This window comes from Dysidea avara, chromosome 12, assembly GCF_963678975.1.
Source record: "Dysidea avara chromosome 12, odDysAvar1.4, whole genome shotgun sequence".
Lineage (NCBI taxonomy): Eukaryota > Metazoa > Porifera > Demospongiae > Dictyoceratida > Dysideidae > Dysidea > Dysidea avara.
Window position 1 is genome coordinate 6219966 of NC_089283.1, and position 11415 is coordinate 6231380.

Below are 11415 nucleotides of genomic sequence, written 5' to 3' on the forward strand. Positions count from 1 at the left end.
AGCTAAAGGAGCTAAGAGGGTAGAAGCAGTGGGAAAGGATGACAAAAGGCAGCTCACTGCTGTTTTAGCTTTATCTCTTACTGGTGATCTCTTGCCACCTCAGATTATATATCAGGGGAAAACTCCACGTTGCTTACCGAAGCACAGTTTCCCTGAGAAATGGCACATAACATATTCCATTAATCACTGGTCTAATGAAGACACTATGAAAGAATACGTTGATAATGTCCTACTCCAGTATATTACTGAAAAGAGGCAGAGTCTTGGCCTGGCCATTGACTATCCAGCCTTAGTGATTTTTTGATAACTTTAAGGCCCAGTGTACCTCAGCTTTTCTTACCCAGCTAGATCAGAACAACATTAATGTGGTGTTTGTTCCACCTAACTGTACCGATCGATTACAGCCACTTGATGTTAGTGTTAATAAAGCTGTGAAAAATCAGCTTTGTACGGAATTCCAGTCTTGGTATGCACGTCAAGTACTCCGGCAACGTCAAGAAGGTCAACAGAAGATTATTGACCTAAAAATGAGTACCGTTAAACCACTTAGTGCAGCTTGGATAGAATCTGCTTGTAACTATGTTAAAAACAAGCCAGAAATCATAATCAATGGTTTTAAGGAAACTGGAATTGCTTCATGTATTTAGTTGTCAGCTATAGTTTATAAGCATTGATTGATTGTAATAACCATTATACATGTCATTATTATTATTGGTGATCAGAATGTAATCAAATAAAATCATTGTTAATTTAAGAGACAACTGTAATGAAATCATTTGCATGGAAATGGCGTCATAACTTTCTTTGTGAAACAGTCCACCAAATGGCCTCTCATCTTCTTTTGGTGAAACTTTATCTTACTAGGATTTAACTTAAACACTAAAGCAACAGCAAATGCGAGAGAAAACAACCCACAATCTTTGCTCCCAGTTTGCTTTTGACACCGGCACATAGTGATTTTGAGTTCCTCTGAGCCTGTCTGATATAGATTTCTAATGATTGAAATGGTCTGCTTGTCACAGTAGGAAAACAAAGAATCAAACACCCTCACTTCATTAGCCTTGCAGTTTATGGTGGTAACAGTTATCCAGTGAAATCTTGAAGGGCAGTGAACAACTTGAACACTGTTTTCACCATCTTGCATTCTACACTGCATTACCCACAATCATGTACATTTTTTGGCAATCTCTAATAGTACACACACTCACCTCGTATGTACTATTAGAGACTTTTAATTGCTGTAACAAATGACGCGATAAAACTATTGTATTTTTATTATTATTGTGTTATAGTAGTTATTACATCATTTGATAACAGTACGGTACTTATGGTGCTCATTCTGGCCGAGGTTTTGGCACACTGGTATACTTCCTTGCAAAAGCGCCACTAAATTGTGCAGCAAGCGCACATTCTTGACTGAGAAATATTTGTTTCTATTAGCGCCACCGGTGACACGGAAGCCATTCTGGGAGTGAAGACATCGCATCGCCTAGCAGAAAACTCTGTTTCAAGGTACCCTTTTCCTGTTTTATATTGCGTTCGTGTATGGTAAGGGGTGACACTAGTAGTGAGGTGATATTCGAGCATAGATTATATAATTCTGTAATCTGTGATTCGAGATACGCCTTGCTGTAAGTAGATCGACGATATGGTTAAACAACATTAACAATTATAATAGACTTGTGAAGCAGGGTATATCTTGTAACTTCACAATTACTAGTAGTTTACACTCAGTTGAGCTGTGGGTTTGAAATTTTCGTTAGAGCCTTTAGACTAAGAAGGGCCAGTTCACTTTATTATTATTGATTCGTTGGATGCTAATTCTTTTTAAAAGTCTCAAGAGAGCCTTACAACCTACAACACCGGTTTATGCATTGTTTTGTTGATTCAAATTAACACTTTTAAAATTTTGCTCAGACTTTTCTGGTGGTCTTGTCCCCAGCCACACTTAGTGGAATTTTAAAACATTTTCATTTAGCAGAATTTTTACTTGACTGCTGCTTACCTTACCAGCGGGTTAAACTTTCATGGATTGACTGCTATCCACTAAAATTTGATCCCTTCAAAATTTGCAGCTCCATTGAAATGTCATGTGTAAAAACAGCCTTCACTTATTCTGTCTTGTAGAATTCTGGTTGCAGGTTTCTTACAATCCTTAGGTAGCATGATTCTAACTTTTAACAAACATAAAATTAATGAGAAGACCAGTCTGACGTCCCACATGGCTGAGAGTAAATGTGGGTTTCAGGCTAGAATGGCAACACACAAGCACAACTTGTCCAATGTCTGTGCGATAGTAATTCAGCATAAATGGTACCACACCATTCAGTAAAATGTAGTTCCCCACCTACGTACCAGTGAATTTCCCAACTGTTGTGGAGTGTACTATAAACAATTATACACTGAGAATAGACACTACAAGAGTCTCTAATACTAATATGTTTCCAGTATCATCATCATACAATATGATAGTACTGTATAATAGGGACTACAAAGGTGTGGGCTTGGCCCATGAAAAAACATCACCAGCCTCAATTTTCTCTGACGACAATTAGGTAGTATTTGTTAGGTAAAACTAAACCCAAACAAGCTTTCAGATCAATCCAAACTGCTTTCAACGAGTTGCTATGGAAATGGAATTTTCTACTCACTGACTGACTGACTCTGATGCCTTCAGAAAGTGTAACTCGATAACAGGTAAGGCTATGGGCTTGATTTTTTTTGCTGTTCGGTGCCTTTTGGCTTACCGCAGTATGTACAATGTATTCTTCATGGACTTACAGTGTCCTCCTTTGTGTCCCATTCATCTTGGCTGACAGCAAAAAGTGTCTATTTGGTGGTAGAATATCTGGCTTCCCTTAATAACGGGGAAAACTTCATAGTGGCTACTTTGGTTTGCACAATCCCTAAAAATTTGACAATAGCACCAGGTTGGTACATTTATTTCCTAATTTTTCGGCCAGACATAAATGGAATTACATGTAATTTATTTCTGCTGATTTTTTAGGGAATCTATGGTATTATAACTTTTTATTGTTTTACTATGATTTATTATCGTCAAGAGTACATACGTAATAATGCTTATTATGTACTCTTGTTATCGTGCACTACTCCAGCTTGTTTCAGTACTTTTTATTGGTGTGCTATGATATACTCTAGTTGATAATTCCAATTTATTGTGTACTTGTCATTGTTATCATTGCCTTCCTGGGTAGTAGTTATGTTCAGCCCGGTGACCCTTCCAACATAGGTGCCCTATTTGTAAAAATTGTAGTATGATCTATAATGTGTGGCTTGTAATAGGTTCCTTCCTATGTGAACGAATAGTGCGGTATCTTATCATGCTACACTAGATTGATGCTGCAACCAAGATATTATTCATCCATCTCTACATAACAAGAAGCCAATTGACAATGATGATACCTACCTAAGTGAGTGTTAATTGATCAAGTTAACTTGTCTGTTAACTCTATATACACTTACATCCACATACCAGAACCTCACAACATGTATATGTACAGTAGGCTTTCCAAATTAGCACATTGTAACCCACTATTACCTTAGTAAATTCACTTACAGTCCATAGTTGAGTCCATCCACTCCCTGCCTACAAGTCCAAAAGTTTATCTACCAACAAGGTTATACATCGACACACCAAACCGACAGTTTGTGCCCAGAGGTATGACATGAAATAAGTGCCTTCAGAAAGGATTGCATACTTAGAACTTTTTAAACTGCAAAAAGTAATGTCGTAACAGTCTTTGAAGGATTTTAAGGCTCTCTGAACACTGTTTACTTCATTATAAGTAGTGCTCTTCCCTGGTGGCTGCTTATCCTCCATTTCATGTAGAGTTCATACTATTATGGGGGGGGGGAGTATTCTGTAGGTGTCAATTATCCTAATGCCTACCAGTGATGCCACGATACATTGTATACGTGTGATAGAAGCCATTGCATGATGATTGCGATAGAGAAAAATCAAATTATGTAGTGAAAAATGACTTGATATATTTTGTAAATAAAAAATTATGAGGATATTTCTCTGGCAATATGTGGTGATGCCTAAAACACAAGTGTCAACTTTGTCAAATCATTGTAAATCGATTGAATAAAACTTGTCCTGTGAAAGCATTAACATATTCAATTCATTTAATACATCATGCCTATCATGATATACAGTAAATCCCATGTTATTGTGACATTAAAATTTTCACCTTGTGGGATCACTACTACCTACAGTGTACATGTGTTGGTTGGTCAGGCTTTTGCTCAGTTTATAGCTACAAAGATTGTTGTAGGGCAGCTTCAATAAGCAACCCATTGGAGGTACTACCATATAGCCTAAATATTTCGAGGTTGAACAATGTTGCTAAAATAAAAATTTTGTGGATTTGCAAACACTCCCAAAATGTATTAGACTATATGGAGGTCTAAATAATTCAAGGCTAAAATTTTTGCTGATATACCCCAAAACTACGAATTCAGCAAAAAATTTCCCCCTCGTAATATTTAGGTTGTACAGTATCAACACTCAAAGTGTTAAAGTGATATCCTACAGATTTCAGTGTTTTACTGAAATACTTCATGCCATTGCATAACTTAACAGATTCCCATCTGTACAGGCTATACTGAAGTAGGATACTCCCCCTATAATGTTCTGAATTCTCGACGTTATTTGTCACAAGACAATAGACTGATTACACCACTGAATTTAGCACAAGAAAAGTTTTCGATTGGTACATAGTTTGTAGTACCACCCCTTCAAAACAAGCTCTCTATATAAGCCTTATGGTGCTCATGTAAACGTCATACCTCTATACCAGTTGTGGGTCATTTTATGAGAAAGATGCTGTTTGGTCACACTTAGGTGACTTAAGAGTCAGTGCTTGAAAATCCACTGTGTCATGCATACATACATTTGTACACATATGTATGCTTACTTTATTATAGGTTTCTTTCATGGGATACACCCAATAACAATGGCTACTGGATTACTTTGACACTACATAATATGATCAAAGATACACGTTGAACTAGTTCCACCCAAGATGAATATTTGTGATATGACACACTTTATTACTTAGCGACATAGTCATAGATGTATGCATACAATGTATATTTTTTTACACTTGTTAATCTATTGTATATCATTTATATCTCTTATAAAAGGTTTATAACTCCTTCAACTTTATCACTAGCATTTCCTGCAAGAAAAGGTATTCAGAACTAAACAAAATTATCATTCCTTACTTTGAGTTGCTGTTCCTCTGTTAAACACTGGAACTTGTGGAGTGTTCTATGCAAAAACCATTCAAAGAATAAATCAGTAAGTCTATGAAAACTTTAATGAGGGAAATTACACTTAAGTTGTACTAAATTAATTAGAATATATGTCAGGAAAGGGCATTTTTGTACACACTTCTGACTTAAGATGACATACAATATCAAAGGAAAGGGTGTATTTCTTTAACTGAAAATGTTGAAAAAAAATTACAGAATAGTTCTGATCTTGAATTTACCACCTTTTGTAATTCTTGTATCCACTGTGCTAGGGATGCAGAACTCTGAAATTTCGATCACACTGTAAATAATAATAATCTAGCCTATATAGTAATGAAGGTAAACGGTAGTATTAGTAGGAACCACTAAGAAGTAGGCATGGCCCATGAAAAAACATCACAAAAACTAGCCTCACCTTTTCCAGACAATGGTGAGGCAGTACTGGTTAGACAAAACTAAGCCCAATCAAGCTTTGAGATTAACCCAATATGCTTCAATAAGTGCTACAGAATTTTTAAAAATTAACAGAGTTTTCTAGCGAGTAACTGACTGACTGATGCCTTCAGACAAGCGTAACTCGATAATGGCTAAGGATACAGGCTTCACTGTTCGATGTCACTTTAGTCTGAGAGGTGCCTTTTGGCATACCGCAGTACGTACAATGGATTCTTCATGCACTTACCAGTGTCCTCCTTTGTGTCCTATTCATCTTTGCTGACAGTGAAAAGTGTCAATTTGGTAGTAGCATGTGATGGCTTCTCTTCGTAATGGAAATCGTCCATATCATTCATTTTGGCTATTTGATTGCAGAGGTGCTTTCAAACAGTTCTTGATTCGTAATGCTATGTAATGGGTTGAACATAGCTGTATAATGGATACTTCACTTTTCAGACAATTATTGATAGCTAGGGCGCTCAGCACCATTTCTTTCGTTTTATGCAGTATGAGTGGTTATAATAATTTTATTACAAAACAGTTAAGGTAGCAGCAAGAGTAAATAATTCCATTATTTACTCTTGGTAGCAGTCAGTCACCTTTTATGAAGCCTTGGAAACGTGAAGCCATATGTCTTGCCACAAGAATCCATTAGTTGTGTCATGTAATTAGTTTTTGCATAATATTAAAATGGCCACTCTGCATGGTAAGGGCCAGAGCTTTGCAACAAGAAGATTGTTGTTGTTCTGCAAAATTTATTATAGAAGACACCCCTAAAAGTAAGTAGAATAACAGATGCCTTGTTTAAGAAAGTTCGTGTCACTTGCACGAAACTTTTGGCAGTATTCATCACCTGTGGTTTAGGATGGTATGCTAGAGAGCTTATATACTTTCTGCATCAGTTTATTCTTGTATACTAGTGAGGGAGACCTGTGTAATATGAGTGATGAGTAGTAGGCGGCGGCATGTCAAGGAAAAAATTTATTTGTACTGCCTGTCGATGTTATAGTGGCTTTTGGCTCCTTTTGAACGTTTTGACATCAGCTAGTGTTGTTTCTACTTGGCATAGTGTTAAATGGTGTTCACTGCATACTGCATAAAACTATTGGAGAATAGATCGTAGATGAGTTTGCCTTTAATACACCAAGAGTTTTGCGTGAAGTGACGCCGAAAGAATTTTTGCATGCTTCTACAATGACCTCATAATTTAACTCTCAACAAGCCACCACCATGAACGTTAGCATAGAAATAGTATAAGAATTGATGTATCGCCTGGTGTTGAGTTCTTGTGCATACTGCATACATGGTTAGACAAGCTCGCAGCGGAGTTTTGAAAATACACACTTCAGACCGGAAGTTCAGGTGACTGCCACCTGAACAAACAAGTATGGAATTTTCAACTAGAGTAGGGAGCATAGCACATCGATAAAAAGTACTGAAACAAGCTAGAGCAGTGTACAATATTAAATTACAGTAAAACAATAATTAGTGTTATATACCTGCTGTGCTTAAGATACCACAAAGAAGAGCACAGCAGAGATATAACACTTCTTATTGATTTAATATTGTGCACTATATATATAGCTACTCAAACTTGTTTCTGTACTTTTTATCAATGTGCTATGGTCTCTACTACAGTTGAAAACTCCAAATTGTTGTGTACTTGTGGTTACATAGTAATTGTCTATTCACTGGTTTATCTAATTGTGACCAGATCTGTAAAAACCAAACACAATCATGGGGAGATGAGGTGGCCACTGTAAGATGGGTTATCTCAGCAGCAAATGACCAAATGCACACTGTATGGCTACAACTACTGTGTTAGTCCCCCCTGTCGAAAGATGGAACATCTTGGCAGGTGGCCACTGTAAGATGAGTCATCTTAGCGGCAAAGGACCAAATGTATGCTCTGTATGGCTATAACTACTGTGTTGGTCCCCCTGTCGAAAGATGGAACATCTTGGCAGGTGGCCACTGTAAGATGAGTCATCTTAGCGGCAAAGGACCAAATGTATGTTCTGTATGGCTATAACTACTGTGTTGGTCCCCCTGTCGAAAGATGGAACATCTTGGCAGGTGGCCACTGTAAGATGAATCATCTTAGCGGTAAAGGACCAAATGTATGCTCTGTATGGCTATAACTACTGTGCTGGTCCCCCTGTCGAAAGATGGAACATCTTGGCAGGTGGCCACTGTAAGATGAGTCATCTTAGCAGCAAAGGACCAAATGTATGCTCAGTATGGCTATAACTACCGTGTTGGTCCCCCTGTCGAAAGATGGAACATCTTGGCAGGTGGCCACTGTAAGATGAGTCATCTTAGCGGCAAAGGACCAAATGTATGCTCTGTATGGCTATAACTACCGTGTTGGTCCCCCTGTCGAAAGATGGAACATCTTGGCAGGTGGCCACTGTAAGATGAGTCATCTTAGCGGCAAAGGACCAAATGTATGCTCTGTATGGCTAAACTATTGTGTTGTGGGAACTAAAATACATTGATAAATGATGCACAAAGAGTTTAATCTAGGTTTTACGAAAGTTTAAGGCTTAGGTTCTTACCCCCGTAGTACAGCACTGGAAAGAATATGTAGTTGTGGCGTGGCAGGCCTACTTTTTTCACAGATCAGAGTAGTCCACACGAGACTAGTTGTGGTACATTATATCTCACCATTTATTGAATTCCCTGGGCAAGTACTTGTTCTCCGCGGTATAATATTGTCCATAGACCAACGAATATTTCTTCCTGCTTCATGGTAGTCACGTGCAGACAGTGGCCGGCGCAAAATCACGTTTCACCATTCACTTCGCACGCCCCATAACCAGATTGCAGCATTAGCTATATAGCTAACTATGTGAAATAGCTAGCAATTGTATCATATAGCTACTGGTTTATTCACAGTCCCTATTCGCTGCCATGGATGGTGAAGAAGGCAGCTGTTCTCATTCTGAGCAAAGACGTACCCCCACATTTCGAAGAAATACACGAGAGGAAAAACGCTCAATGAGAAATTCTCGTGCAAGGCGTCTTCGTAAAATGAAGCTGAAAAAGCGAATGGAAACTTCCCTGGCAGAATCACACGAGGAAAACGCTGATCTTAGGCGTCAAGTTAAAACCACTCAAACAGAAATGGATAAGGCAAAGAGTCAAATTGTTACTTTGAAGTGCATGTCAAGAACCTTTTGGGAGCATTGGAGGTGGGAAGCAGAAAAGAGGAAAGAAGAATTCATAAGCAGCAGAAAATTCGGTAGTAGGCCATTAAGTGACAAACTCAGCCATGATATTCATGAAATCGATCCACTGTTACTGACCAATCCAAGTGGAAGGCAGGAAAACCACTACCTTGGTCGTGGTAGTTTTGGTATTGTAACACTGAAAATTTACCGAGGTATTTATGCTGCTGTAAAGCAAATGCATGTCAAGACTGCGGTACAAGATATTATAAATGAAGCCAAAATGCTGGCATGCCTTTGTCATCCATTTCTGCCCTTTTTGTTAGGAGTGTGTACATCAACAGAACCTTTTAAGATAGTCATGCAGTTTCATGGTTTATTTGGTAGTGAGCTTCCTTACTCAACCACACTGAGGCGAGAGTTAGACCAACGTCATCTTGGCTTGAGTGATGCTGACTGGATCAGTGCTTGTGCGCAAATATTGGAAGCATTTGATTATTTGCACAACACAGTTGAGATTATTCATAATGATGCAACTGGTACCAATGTGCTACTGGGCAGTCCAACAACACTTCCATTGGAATCCTCATCACCTGTGTGCCAGGCTGGAACAGGAAGGTATCAAATACTTGTAATTGACGGAAAGCAACCAAGGAAAAACTGGGTAATTTTCTTTATTTAAGTGCACGTGAACAAGTTGAATATCAGCGAAAATTTCCCCAAATTGCTCCAGAAGTTGTGGAGGGTGGAAAAAGGCAGTCGACATTTAGTGACATGTACTCTGTTGGAGGAATACTATACCAAATTGCCGAGAGTGACTGCATTTCTTGCAGCTCATCAAAAAAAGCACTTTTAACAATTGCAGAGAAATGCCGAAATGTGCAATATTTAAAGCGATTAACTGCAAAGCAAGCAATGCAACAGTTACAAGACAGTGTAGTGGACTCAGCAGAGTAAGTATGTTCTAGATATTATTATTAAGTGTAATTCATTATTTGTAAGCATTGACAAGTCAGACTAATAAAGATTAAGTGTTTTAAATCAAAATGCATGGGGAACCTAGAGTCTATACAACTCTTCTTTCAGTCTATTTAGTAAACGCACTTCCTAGAGTCTCTCTGCTCAGCCAATTGTAGCTATCAAACACTTTCTATACAGATGTACTCATTTGCACGATATAGTTAGTGATTGAATCTAGCTCAGTGCAGCATTAGATCTACCTATTTTCCCCTCCTCACTGTACATTCTCTGCAACACTACATAATAACCCCCACATAATAAACTCGCAAATCTGAAAGGATTTTTATCCATATTCAAATACATTTTTCATTCGTCGAATCCAAAATTCTATTCAAGAATTGAATATAATTTTGGATTCATTGAATGCCAAATTATATTCTGAGGCCAAAATGGATAATGATATCATGCACTGAATGGCAATTATACTCAATAATTCAATAGAATTTGCTATCCGTAAATGTAATTCGGCATTAATTTTAATGAAACCAAATGGCCATAGGCCCATAGCCACATTGCTGGATTGGGTCTTGTTTATCCACTATTTTTCATTACTTTGCGGCCAATACTAACTATATCCAGCAGTACTGACCTAGCATATAATCACAGTGCATCATTTGTTGCACTAGAAAGGAATTCATAATTATGATTATGTTTCCATATAACTTCAGCCTCATGGTTATGCATCTATACATGGTGAACGGGGTTCTGATTTGAAAAGAAGTTCTATTGTGCATTTTGTCACATGATTTGAAAGAATTTCTGTTGTGTCTGCTACTGTGCTGTGTTGGTATGCTGTGAGGACACACCAGCTGCCATGAAGAGACATGACACTGCATGGGTCTGTTCCTTTCACACAAATTATCTTAGGTATACAACACATACACAGGTCAGTGTTGGGCGTAACACATTATTTTAGTAACGTGTTATATAATATTATTACTTAATACAGTAACGAAGTAGAAAAGCATTTCCCTAGCACATTATTTGTTTCATTGGTTTTAGCTAGATATTTATATGGCTGTTACCATGCAACCTTCAGAAAAAGTCACTAAAAATGATTGATCTTTATGAACTAATACCTCTGTCTTAAGCTCAGCAGGAGCTCAGTTATAAGTGCCAAAGGTATGTGGTGCTTATGAGTTCCTGGCTCAGGTATACATAGATCCCTATACACTAACTTTAATGTTTCGCCTCTGATACATGCAAAGCTTACTCAACACATTATTGTAGGTTTAGTCATCAACAGGCTTTGATTTATGTCAACATCACCAGTGACCAGAGACATGAAGTGCACCGGCAAGAAAAATTCATTTAATACCTATGCATGTAGACCTATAAACTACCAGGAATAGTGTCTTTTGTCAGGCCAGCATTGCTGTGTTTTGTGTTATATATATGACTGAGAGTGACATGAGGTGCATGTTTGTCTAGATGGTTTACTATAGCTATATGGGCTGGGTGCATATTTAACATTAGCCGACCAATATTTTTTGCTGATGCCAAAGCCATC

General features: G+C 37.9%; 2 long non-coding RNA genes across 2 annotated transcripts; one reads left to right on the top strand and one right to left on the bottom strand.

The window, feature by feature from the left end:
* The first annotated feature begins 1392 nt into the window (after positions 1 to 1392).
* On the top strand, positions 1393 to 5156 carry LOC136240530 (uncharacterized). Its single transcript, XR_010693866.1, has 3 exons — positions 1393 to 1512; positions 3304 to 3431; positions 4951 to 5156. It is a non-coding gene; the product is annotated as an uncharacterized lncRNA (long non-coding RNA).
* On the bottom strand, positions 5038 to 8535 carry LOC136240529 (uncharacterized). Its single transcript, XR_010693865.1, has 3 exons — positions 8383 to 8535; positions 5251 to 5296; positions 5038 to 5204 (listed from the first exon to the last, which is right to left on the bottom strand). It is a non-coding gene; the product is annotated as an uncharacterized lncRNA (long non-coding RNA).
* Positions 8536 to 11415: the final 2880 nt, after the last annotated feature.